Raw genomic sequence first — 13,363 nt, forward strand, 5'->3', positions numbered from 1 at the left:
AATAATGTTATGCTAATGGGTTTTGATCGTTATTTTGGTAATTAGGATATAGTCAACCATAATAAATAGCTATAAAAACCAAACATCTTCCTAATCAAGATATCTAGAGACGAAAAAACTACTTTTTATTTTCTACAAAAGAAACTATGGATAGCTTAAAAGGTTTGTGAACAATACAAAAAAAAACATTTCCTTAAAAAGTATTTTTATGTACGTACGTACTTGTATCGTTTTAAATCGTACCTAAGTACTTTTTACTAACTTCATAGTCGCTGATCGTTCCTCCGTGTTGGGGACAATACGCACAGAATCTTTCAGCTTTTATAAAATAACGAAGGTCTGGTACGCACTGGCTGTCTCTGTACAGCTACTGCGATTGATTGATACAAAAAGTATAAATTAAAAATTGATAATCTATACTAATATTATAAAGAGGAAACCTTTGTATTTTTGTATGTTTGTATTGAATAGGCTCAAAAACTACTGGACCGATTTCAAAATTTCTTTTACCATTACTTAGAGGGATTCTTCCGAATCCGTATAGGCTATATTTTATCCCGGAAAATAGATAGGATTTTTCGTGGTAGTGAAAATTGTGGAGTAAGGCGTCGAAAAAACTGCCGTACGTTAACGATTCTCGCGAACGCTGCCTAAATGGTTAGAGATGTATGGTTGACTTCTATAGAAAAGTTGTAGAACTCAATAATGCCTACAAAAAAGTCCGCGATAGTATAAACCAAACATTTATATTTTAGCCACCCGTGCGAAGCCGGGGCGGGTCGCTAGTAAATAATTTAGTAACTAGAAAACAGCTCATAACTTTCAAACGGCTGAACCGATTTTCTTGGATTATAGCTAAGAACATTTCCGTTCAAGCCACCTTTCAAACAAAAAAAAACTAAGTAAATTAAAATCGGTTCATTAGTTTAGGAGCTACGATGCCACAGACAGATACACAGATACACACGTCAAACTTATAACAGCCCTCTTTTTGGGTCGGGGGTTAAAAACAGGAAAAGGCAATAGGTTAAAATTAATGACAGCTTAATTACTCGAAAGAATGATAACGCATGTCTGATCTAATCAAGTCCTTACGCTTGAGAATTCAAGACAGCGCAAAAAGTGATTTGCATATTACTATGTACAGAATACAGATTGAATAAAAAAATCTATTTTGGCAGTTTTTATTCACGTTATAATGTACTCTACCTATCGCTAAATGAAAACACTTCAAGGTAAACTGCTTTTATGACGTGAGCTTTAAAGAAAAAATTTAAAATTTTCAGAATTAGTATCAGTTAAAAATTAAAATTAATGATTCGGTAGACTTGAATTTACAACCACCTTACTATCAATTACTCAAAATTTTAAAAAACCCCGACATAAGAAAACCTCTTAATTTATTTAAGAAATTAATGTTCTATCACAAGTTAATAACACCCCCGACAAGTGAAGATTACAGTAAATAGAAAAGAGCTGATAACTTCCAAACGACTGAACCGATTTTCTTCGATTATAGCTAAGGACATTCGATCAAGCCACCTTTCAAACAAAAAAAAACTAGATTAAAATCGGTTCATTCGTTTAGGAGCTACGATGCCACAGACAGATACACAGATACACACGTTAAACTTATTACACCCCTCTTTTTGGGTCGGGGGTTAAAAACAAGGGCTTAAAAGTAAAAGTACCTCTATATTACAACAGCTGATAGTTACTCTTGCACTATAATTGGCAGTTGTGCCATCTTTAGATAGACCAAGGCCAACGATCTCTGTGAGTTAGGGCACGCTAGGGCCATGAAAACTTGGACATAAAAATAAAAAAAAATTGTATGGAAATTTTTATAATTTTATTTCGTCATTTTACTTCAGCATTGTATTTATCAGATCAAAGTAGCATGGGTACGTGTCGTCATTATATACTAATTACCAAACAGCCCGTATATGTTGTTTATTTGTGACACCATATGATTTTCCTATTTAGTGTCATTTCTGCTAATGCGTATAATGTAATGTTTTTCTAATTTATGGTGTTTACAGCTCTATAACCTTATCCAATAATAAGAGTATGATATTACCATATCTGCAATAATTCTGCTAATGTGTGAATAATCCTTTTGTAATCCTTGGATCCTTGTTGGTCACAATTGTTCTATATCACAACCCAAACAACCAAAGACAAAGGTGTACCTACTCATCTACTACCATTGTGACTATAATAAGATCAATTTACATTCTTAAAACCCTTAACATACTTGTACTTCCAATTATCGACGCTGTCCGTACAAATGACGTACAAAAAGATCCCCGTACACGACAGAACACGCGTTGTCTTGTCACCATCGCCTCGCCTGAAATGTTAACAATTGTGATAATTAATTCTGATCGATCTGTTAGCTCTGCGCCGGAGTGACAATGATTGATGAAGTGTCAGTGTAGGGAGTTGTAACGGAAGGGTGGTTCGAAAATGTAAAATCACTGGAGTAACATTGTTATGTGATGTAAGAGACGAAATTAGGAACTGGTATTTCTTTTTGGGTGTTGTAGCTCGTAGCGTTTAGACTTTAGAGGCTACTTAAATAGCTAATCGCTTATGTTATGAGATGAGTGAAAAATATGATATTGAAGAGAAAAACCAATGGACAAGAAAGAAAACAGATGCGTGAAGGTATAGATAGAAATAGACAGAGATAGAAATTTGTCAAAATCTGAAAACCGAACAAATACTATTGTGCTTGAATTAGACATTACATAACTTAGTGACGATTAGTTATACCTAAGTTAGAAAATACTGACGAAATAAAGGATTATTAAGAAGTACATTCAAAGGCACTAGTTACAATTTGTAGTTATTTGTAGGCCTGAGGAGTTGTTGATTACTCCGTAATACTTAAAATTGGCAGATTTTTTACACCTCCCGGATTTCTCTAATAGGCTCTAATAATAACAATATGAAGCATGAAAGATAAAAGATCGTTATCTAATCAGGAAAGAAGGCGCAGTTCGTTAATCGAACACAAGGTATCACAAGGTCACGACCTTTGCATACAATTTTTTTTTTAATAAATCATTTCAAGGCGTGGTAAATAAAATACTCGCCTAAGTACCAACTCGATAACTAATATCGAAATCCATTATACTTACATATGCTGATTGATCATTTGCTTTGTTTGCCTTCGCAACCATCTGATATCAAAACCTTTTAGAAATCGAATCAGATTGATTGTTATTATTGTTTTGCTTGCCTACGCACAAAAGATCGAATGGTCGAAATCGAATTATGCATATGTAGATGACATAACAATCGGTAATGATAACGGAGAACTAGAATCGAAATCGATTATTACGAGGCCCGTACGCCCCACCAGTTTCGTAAGTAACGCTCTATCCATACAGGCCACTTGCCATAGCCTCAAATGACCAGAAAAATAAAGTCGCGGCGTTATGAAATCAGGAAACATTCAGTGTGTTGGTGTAAATATTTCCGAGTATGTAAGTAGCTAAACAAGCTTTGGCTCGTAATCGGAAGTCGGGGGTTTAATCCCGGGCACGCACCTTTAACTTTTAGTTTTGTGCGTTTTAAGCAATTAAATATTGCTTTATCGGTGAAGGAAAACATCGTGAGGGAACTTGCATGCCTGAGAATTTTCCATGTACTCGAAGGTGTGTGAAGTCTGCCAATCCCGATTTAGGCCAGCGTGGTAGACTATGACCTAAATCCTTCTCACTCTGAGAAGAGATATGTTCTCAGTAGTGGGCCGGCAATGGGTTGGTGGAGCATGAAGCAGCTAAAAATCAGCAAAAAACTTTAAAAAACCTCTCCGTGGAAGAACCAAAGTCACCGACATAGCTGAAAAGCATTATTATTAGCATTGCGAAGCTGAAGTGGCATTGGGCAAACCACATACTCGTAGTTCGAAAAACCGATTTTGTGGTCCCAAGGGGCTAGAATAGCGACCTCTCACCGGAGAGCACAGCGTTGGAAGACCCCTCACTAGATGGACAGACGGCATTAAACGAATCGACATGATCGAATTGGTAAAAATCCTACTAGGCCCTCGGTCCTTCGAGCGCCTTTTGATGATTGTTTGGTTGTTATTCCAGTTCCTCATTTCATTTTTAGTTAACTTTGAAAAAATAATTAGTTTAAACCTCTCATTACATATTATTTTCTAATTAAAATGTATTGTTGTATGCCCAACCTTATTTCCTTTATAAGTTCTAGAACCTTAACCTCGGATACATTACATTGTATGTTTAACAGGGCTCTCTCCGTCACTCGTTTCGTACAATCGTAGTTCCAATTTCATTTGAATACTAAGCAACCAAAGTCCATGAAATTTTGCAGACATATTCTAGAAACTAATATCTGTGCCTGTGGTGTTTTAGATTTTTCTAAAAATATGTAGTTTTAAAATTACAGGGGCTCAAAGATTTGTATGAAATTTTTTAAGACCGCGTAACTTTGAAACCGAATATTTTAACAGAAATCTGGAAAACCACAGACATAGATATTAATTTCTAGAATATGTCTGCAAAATTTCATGGACTTTGCTTGCTTAATATTCAAATGAAATTGGAACTACGATGGTATGAAACGAGTGACGGAGTGAGCCCTCTTAACTAATCATATTCTACTTTTTCTCTTCCCACCTTCCGTGTAGGTAGCGACTGGTGTGTAATTTTCATTTAAACCTAAATTACTGGCTAGCTAACTAAACAACACGATGCTAGGGCCTGTCACTCAGTAACTAGGCTAGGCTATAATTAACAGGGCCCAGGTAGTCGCGAGTTAGCAGGCGGATGTGATCCGACTGAAGCGGTTACGCAGGTGTTTTAACACTGTGAGATAACTCTGTTAACAACCTAGGTCTTCGATTAGTGTTACCTAGTGAACCTACTAGATATTAGTAGGCTTTGTTTTCATCCCAACTCATCGCCGACGGCCCACTACTGATCAGGGATTTCTTCTGAGAATGAGAAGGGCTTAGGCTATGTCCACCATGCTGGCCAAGTGCGGATTGGCAAAATTCCCACACCTCCAATAAACATTATGGAGACCTAACTCTCGTGCATAAAGGTTTTCTTTCAAGTGATATTTAATTGTTTAAAACGCCAAAAAGCTACGGGTGCTTGCCCGAGATTGAACGTCAGACCCCTGATTAGGAGGCCAATGTCTTCAAAAGCACTTGTAAAAGTTTATTTGAAAAAAATCTATTCTATTCTATTCACTAATAGACTTACTATCATCGCTCTACATAAATCTCTCGTAGATAAGCTAAATTATTTTAAAGCTGGATAATATGCTTTTTGCAAGACAATTTGTAAAGTTCGTTCGTAAGATAAAAATGTAAAAATGAGAGCGCAAGCAAAAGTATTTCATATTTATATCTTAACAGGTGCGAATTTCAATGATGAACACCAAAGGTTAATGATTTAGTTTTACCCTAGACTGGGAATGCAAATTCTTTTATCGCAAGGATAATTAACAAATTACTCGCAACTATGTATGCAAGGAGCTCGTTAAATTAATTTAAAGAGTGCATCAAAGAGATTTACTTAAAGAGCAGAGTGGCTATTTCATACGATATTTTGACCAGAGCTACAGTATTGGGACTTTCAAAAGGAGAGTGAATAGGCATCTTCTAGGTAGGCGCGAATTGCGATCTAGGCTGCATCAACTCCTACTATTTGGTGTGATTGCAGTTAAGCGCATGCCTATAGGTATAGGTAGGTACTTACAGTTAAAAAAAAAGATCCCGACGAATTGAGAACCTCCTCATTTTTTGGAAGTCGGTTAAAATATTATGATATTTTGAATCTTGCTGTAAAACTCTAGTATGAAATCTTATAATTTCAATGCATATCGCATGCTGCCCATCGCAACATACAGATCTTTTTCAGCGGATTATAGCAGATTAAGCGTATGATTTACCTTTTTAAGGAATTATATGTATGTAGAATTCCGCAAAGTAACACCTAATTCTATACAACAAAACAAAAACTGTGGGAAAATAAGGAAAATGTTGCCAAAAATGGACTCGTCTCCTTACTTCGTGAGTTTGTCCTATTTATAGTGTTTAATATCATGGGGTTGACATCCTTAAATAAAATAGTACCGCATCGGCCCTAATTAAGCCATCGTAGAAGTATTTTTTAAAAAGCATTCTGCTGTTAATTAAGTTAATTGTTTGGTATTTTCGGTTTTATTTGTTTTCGGATTTTATCTTGTATTTTTAATGTTTTTATCCCAGCATTTTTACAAGTGATTTGTTTATATCTAAATTGCTTCAAGGTCTACGCCCCTAGGGTAATGCAGGAAAGTCCAAAAGCAGTCTTAGCTTGATTAAAAGCTCATAATGAAGAATGGCAAATCATCATCATGATCAACCCATCGTTGGCTCACTACAGAGCACGGGTCTCCCCTCAGTATGAGAAGAAAGAAAGAAAGAAAACTTTTTAAGAAAGGTATGGCCATATCCACGACGCTGGCCAAGTTCGGATTGGCAGAATTCACACATTTTTAATGCACGTAACTCCAAAAGGTAGAGGTGTGTCTCTGGAATCGAACCCGGGACCTTCCGAAGACGTCTTAACCACTAGGCTATGACCGCTGCATGAATATAATATACCTACCTATACCTACCTATTTTTTTTCTCTCGTCTGGCTTTACAAAGATTAGCCAATGTCAAGTTTGTAGTTATTTGTAACAAGTTATGGAACCTATACAAGTATGGACCCCGTCTGTGCCGGCGCTCGCCGACATACGCACGGCACCCCCTTAGAGCACTTTCCAGTCAGTTTTAACAAAAAAAAACACTCCAAAAAGGCAGAGCACGCCCGCCAGCCAACACCAACACAGACGAAGTCCACCTACCTATGAGGCGGGGGGGATGCTCGATACACCCGCACATCAGCTATCCTGACCGAGTTAGCGCAGAGGCTGTTCGGGTGTGCGGGGCGTCCTCATCCCAATTGCCATCTCGACTTGTCGCGTACTTATGTAAGTATTTAATGGCACAATATACCATGTTAACCATACTCACCATGGTAATACGAGAGGCTGTATCAGCGTGTTAGTAATAGGTTAATTGGAGTGGCATTAATGTTCACGAGGTGTCGGCATGCCCGATAGCGATCGTCGCTAATGTCGTGTACCCGTCCTTATAGGCTCGCTGGATGATCGAAATCACACGCAACTTGACTGCATTATGTTAAAGCTTCAATGTGGAACTATATAACAAAGATTTTTCATTATAGGTACATCGTTTGCTCGCTACCCTACTAACATTTTTTAAACGCGAAAGTTTTGAAGTATGTAAAAACTACTGGACGGATTTGGCTGAAATTTTGAATGGAGATAGATTATACCTTGGATTACCACTAGGTTACTTTTATCCCGGAAAATTAATCAGTTCTTACAGGAACCAAAAAAAAAAACATATCCACGGGAACTAATTCGCGGGCCCATATTTATTATAATGTGAAAATTCTAATTTTTATCAAAGTTTCACAACGGATATATTTTAATCACTGTTATTTATGTCTCCGGTACGACGAAGGATACGTTATCCTGAGGAACTGTACCGATAATACATAACGGGACCCCGCCCGGTACCGATACTCTGGGAATTATTATACTGATTGCAAAGCGATCGAATTATGTAAACAAGCGTTCCTTAAGTCACCTGTAACCTAAGATCACATTAGCGACACGTCTTGCGATAAAAAGTTGCTAATGAAGCATTTTGTGTTAATAAGAACTTTACATTACTGAATTCTGTGGTAACATCATTATATCGTCATATGAAAAAATTGAACCATAATTTTCCTGTTTTATAATTCTTGTGTGTACGCTACGCTAAGCAATTTCCGAGACTTCGACAGCAATACTGCAATACTTAATACCTATAGGCTATAGGTACATACCAAGTACCTACATGACATTCAAAATATCTACACCGATTCATCGCCGCTTTTTTTTTTATTTTTTTATTTGAAATAATTTACATGACTTTTACATTTTGTAGCTCGCCCAACTGGTGGGCCAGTTTGTTGGCTGGGTGCACTAAAATACTAGAATATACCTACAGAACAAAAAGTCTCATGTGTGTACTTGGTTTGTTTACTCTCCGGCCAAGTCTAACGACATGCTTTCCAATGTCACCAGCGTTCGCACCTGTTCTGATAACGCAACGGGACACCCGCCCGTTGAGATACTAGAGCCCATGCTCTATATACTCTGGTCTATAGGATTTAATATAAAACAAACCAGTTTCGAGATGCGACCTACATTATTTTCTTCCTAGATGTGTTCCCGGTATTTAAACCAGCATCTGCCTAACTGATTAAACACTCACAGACTATACGACCTAATTGATTCATCTAAGGGCGCCTTCAAGTTTGTCGCTAAGTGGCCGCGCGGAGGCAGCGCGGCTGCAGCGCTGCGGCCGCGGTATTTATCTAATCACACTAATATTATGAAGGCGAAAGTTTGTATGTGGGTGTATACGTGTGTATGTTTGTTAGTCCTTCACGCAAAAACTACTACACGGATTTGGCTGAAATTTAGAACGGACATAGGTTATACTCTGGATTAGCTCATAGGCTACCTTTTATCCGGTAAAATTGCACAGTTCCCGTGGGATTCGCAAACTTATTCACCGGGGTTAACTCCGCGGGGCGCATCTAGTTAACTAATAATATTTGTACAAGCGAATCTGCAGCTAGAAAGTAGTGAAACAATTACGAATATACAAAGTAAACTCGAAATGCTAGGACAATTATTATCAGCGTTGGGCGATGTCGCCGAAGGGAAAGTCGGTCGCTGTAATGGGACGCGCCTGTACGCTCTAATAAGATTGCCTCTATCGCGCCGGTCGGTGTCGAATTGACGAATGTACCCACCGACGACTAGTCATTAGACTATTCTTAGCTGATAATCGTGTTCGGCTGTACAAGGTACTGTGAACTTGAATAAATCGACAGGTCTGGTCTAAATTGCCTTCGTCCTTCGCATAGAGTTTTATAGAAAGAAAGAATCCAACTGTTTTTACCCGACTGCAGCGGAGTCTAAGAGGAGGGTTAAGTGTTTGATCTGTACTATAAAATCTGATCCAACTGATCTGATTACAGGTGTGTAAAAAAATCTTACGTCAAACTATGAAGTCTATTTTTAGGGTTCCATACCTCAAAAGGAAAGACGGAACCCTTATAGGATCACTTTGTTGTCTGTCTGTCTGTCTGTCCGTCCGTCCGTCCGTCGTGTCTGTCAATTGGCCAACCACTTATCTTCTGCAACTTAGCATTGTTCCATTACATACATACTTTACTTACTAACTTAGGTAGGGTCTCTCTTGCATTTTCTTTCATAATGTCTTGGGCATCCGATTTTTGGCGGTTACTCATGTCGTACGATAAAGAGTAACTTGTCGTCATCGTCACGTTGTCGTCTAGCAAGTTCAAGAGATACATCTAATGACGCGTACAATTCCTTCCACGTTAGTTATTCCTTCACATCCGCCGGTACCTTTTGAACGAATACTATTGTCAATTAGCGAGGATGATGCTTTATTATTTTCGGATCTCGTTGCTTTAATGAGAGCCTAATGTAACGTAAGGTTGTAGTAAAGATTAATTTTAAATTAGGACTGTTTTTGTCATCAAAATAAATTAGGATTAGTTTTTTACAGCGAGACCACAGGGTCTGCAAATACTTTTAGGGTTTCGTTCCGTACCTCATTATGTAGAACCCTTATAGGATCACATTGTTATCTGTCTATCTATACATCTGTGGTGTCTGTCAAGAGAAGCTATAGGGTACTTCCTGTTGATCTAGAATTATGAAATTTTGCAGGTAAGTAGGTCTGATAGCACAAGTAAACGAAAAACTCCAAAACCGCGAAAAGAACATTTAATTATTCTTTTTAATTTTCATGATGGGCATTAAAAAATAATAGATATACACATTCTGTGTAAATTCCAACTTTCTACCTATTACGGCTCTCGAGATACAGTCCGCTGACAGACAGACGGACGAATGGACAGCAAAGACTTACTAATAACTAATAACTAAATTAACGGGACCCCGTTGGCACCTTTCAGGTACGGAACCCAAAAAAAGAGTTGCGAAATAGATTTCGATCCATTGATAAAAATCCATGAAGCATAATAATTATGATTCCCTGGCTGGTACATACTTAGTACCATTTAGAAAACGTGCGTTTTTCATGGCGATGTAAAGTGGAGCCATGGTTATTAGATTTCTAGGAAAACTGACGTTCCAATGTGGCAATACCATTGTGCCATGGGGTATTGTTCGACGCAAAAACTATAATAATCCACAATCATATTGAAGCAGTATGCAAATATGAGTGAAAGTGGCATGTAGTTGGGCGTATTAAAATAATTATCTTGCTGTTTTACAAACAGGCCGCATATCTTTGATGGAGCGTCGGACAAAAAAGTTTATTGCAATTTTTTGCGAAGTATTACAAGAAATATAGATTTAAAAAAGAAGTCAAAACAAAGTTTTTTTTGTATCTTTGCGATAGTTGGACATCACTAAGTAAATACTTTAATTAAGTAAGTACTTATTAATACTTACTTAATTCTCTTAAAAATCATGTTAAATATAAATTTTATATCCATTTACGTGATAAGATAATACATCTATCTCGGTGTAAAGTTGTCTTCCTTAATTCAGTAATATTTTAGCAAAACAATACCATATTTTAGTAGCCTGGACCATGCAGGTTGTATTTGAAATTGTTAAAACGACCTGAACATAAATAACTAATTCTTTTAACTACATATATTAATGAAGAGCATATGTGAATATCTACAACAAGCTATAAAGAAAGAAGTCAATGGACATTAGATTTAATTAAATAAATATTGTACAATTAAATAGATACGGTAGGCGTATAAAATCCGTTTTCGATGATGAGCAAGAAAGAAATACAAAACACACGAGAGTAAAGAGATCCATTACAGTCTTGTGCCGTTGTCACCGACAGGTCATGCAACTTTAAACATTTTTTTTGCTGTCGTTACCAAATACGCAGGGTGCCTTTAATAAACGATTGTTTCCGACCCAGCTCTGTTGGGCTGAAACAATGAGGCACGTGCGTTCTTTCGTAACCGTGACATAACTAAATATTACCCGTCCGAATTATAAATTGCGTGCTGTGACCGATATCGGCCTTATTATAGAGTGTGCTTTATTTATGTCTCGTAATACGCAACTGGATATGAAAAATTACTGTCCTGTTCCTTTTACTGATATTATAATATTATGTAAAGAGAAATAGAGATTATTTTGCAATTTTTTAAGAACTTAACAGATACGCGACTTTGACGTTATTCGTTGGAGTTTTGTGTATTGCAAAGAACTGTTTGTCAAAATGTAGGGGTTTCCTGCATGTTTAGCAGTGGGAGGGCGGGCGGTTCATATTGCATACTCCATGGTGCACCGTACGGCTTTATCCGTTTCAGCGGATTATGGTTTAAATTAAGCTTTTGGCTTCTTGTATATCATGGACTGTGGCTTGGAGGGTTTTGGTCGCCACAGCAACAGATAGAGCAAGGTGGAATTCCTTGGAGGAGGCTTTTACCCAAAGGGGGTCCATACAATATAAGAACTTAGACAAAAAACACACGCCACCAATGTAATTAATTTGTACTAACAAACTAACCATAATTTTAATTTGTAATAATAATATACTAACTCACTAATCAAAACTATGCTTAAGCTCTTTAAATTATGGTATCAAAATAACTTGTATTTAACTTATTTATTATTGTATGGAATTAATTAAAGCTTTATTATTATTATTATATTATTATATCATGGACTTCCGCAAAGTAGTCCCTTCCATGCAACATTTAAAATCTGGGGTTTTCAGAGTACCTATTGCGTATTGCGTTTTGAATTTCGGACACACATCTCTAACTTTATTGGAGCTATGTGCATTTCAAGCATTTAAATATCACTTTTTTTAACGGTGAAAGAAAACACCCAGAAGAAATTCGCATGAACTATGGCTTAAGTCCTTTTCTTCTAAAATAGATCCTACCTATAGATACCTAGAGGTAATAGGTCGAAAGATTGAGATAATGATGATGAAAAAATATTATTTAAACTTTATTGATTTTGTTCTTTGACTCGATTTCCCTAAAACCTGCATCAATCAGTATTACAATCACAATCGTTGTGATTAGCTGAATTTATGGCATTCTTGTTGCAACAATGTATTGTAGCCAATAGTGAGCGACCGTCAACCAATCAGAGGTGATTGCGAACGTGACATTCTAGCTGTCATTCCACCGCAATCGAGCCACTGGTCACAGGGACTGCCAAAAAAAGCTCGGATTTTACGACGTATCGGAAGTGTGAAATGTTTTAAAGACTTTATACTTATAAGAATGAGTTTTTTTCGCCCAATGCTATAAGTTGCAAAACAGTATGGAATGCGAATCGGCGATCGCTACCGGACATCGTGTTTGAGTAATCCGTTCAAACACTGGCTGTTTGCTGTTCACACGAGGTGAACGTTCATTCGGGCTTAGTCAAGGATTTCACGGTCTCATTAATAAGATTTGTGCATTTCGGATTTCCACGCCACACTAGATTTCGTGTTTCGAAGAGCACGTTAAACCGTCGGTGCCGGTTATTACTTATCACTAAATCCTGCGGATGGCTTGTGGGAATTATTCATGGACATATAATTTTAGCAACTTGTTCATGCTTTGCTGAGGTTACTTAGAAGGTTCAAAGAAAAATATTTCTGCGCTGGATTACAACCCTTCAGATTCACTTCCTCCCCCCCCCCACCCAACCTCCCCCTCCTCCCCTTCCTCCCCTTCCACCCCTTCCTGTCATCCGTCCGATGATTAATTGCTTAACTGAAGATTCAGAGGTGCGAGCGAGCCCGCGATTGAGGGCCGGAGCCGTTGGACCTCCCAAATATCCGCTGACGTCTTAGCCTATGTATATTTGTTCATCATACAGAACCTTCGAAGCCTATTTCCCGTGCAGCTAACATAGTGCTAGTTCGCAGCCGCGATTACATTAATGAGCGTTGCAAACGCATAATGCATGTCAGACATTCCATTGTTCAGCGTGTTGTGTGCTAATCCACTGCGGGACCCTAACTACCTACCACGGAACTCTCGCCCACTGCTGGCCCTATTTACCGACCTACCTGCTAAAATGTAGCATGAGAGAGGAAAACATGCTAAAGTGTGAGGGTGTACAGTGCGGACTGGCAGATTTCTTTTTTTATTCACTATAACACTTGGCCACGATCACACCTGAAAGGAAGTGATAATGTGATGACAATATATGAAGTAATGCTAA

At 37.7% G+C, this 13,363-nt stretch overlaps 1 protein-coding gene across 3 annotated transcripts in view; it reads left to right on the top strand.

Annotated features, from left to right (window-relative positions):
* The window catches only part of LOC123881235 (protein outspread), a 389,980-nt gene that overhangs the window by 284,464 nt on the left and 92,153 nt on the right, over positions 1 to 13,363 (top strand). The window lies entirely within an intron of this gene.

The sequence above is a fragment of the Maniola jurtina genome, chromosome 3, assembly GCF_905333055.1.
Source record: "Maniola jurtina chromosome 3, ilManJurt1.1, whole genome shotgun sequence".
In the NCBI taxonomy this organism is placed as follows: domain Eukaryota; kingdom Metazoa; phylum Arthropoda; class Insecta; order Lepidoptera; family Nymphalidae; genus Maniola; species Maniola jurtina.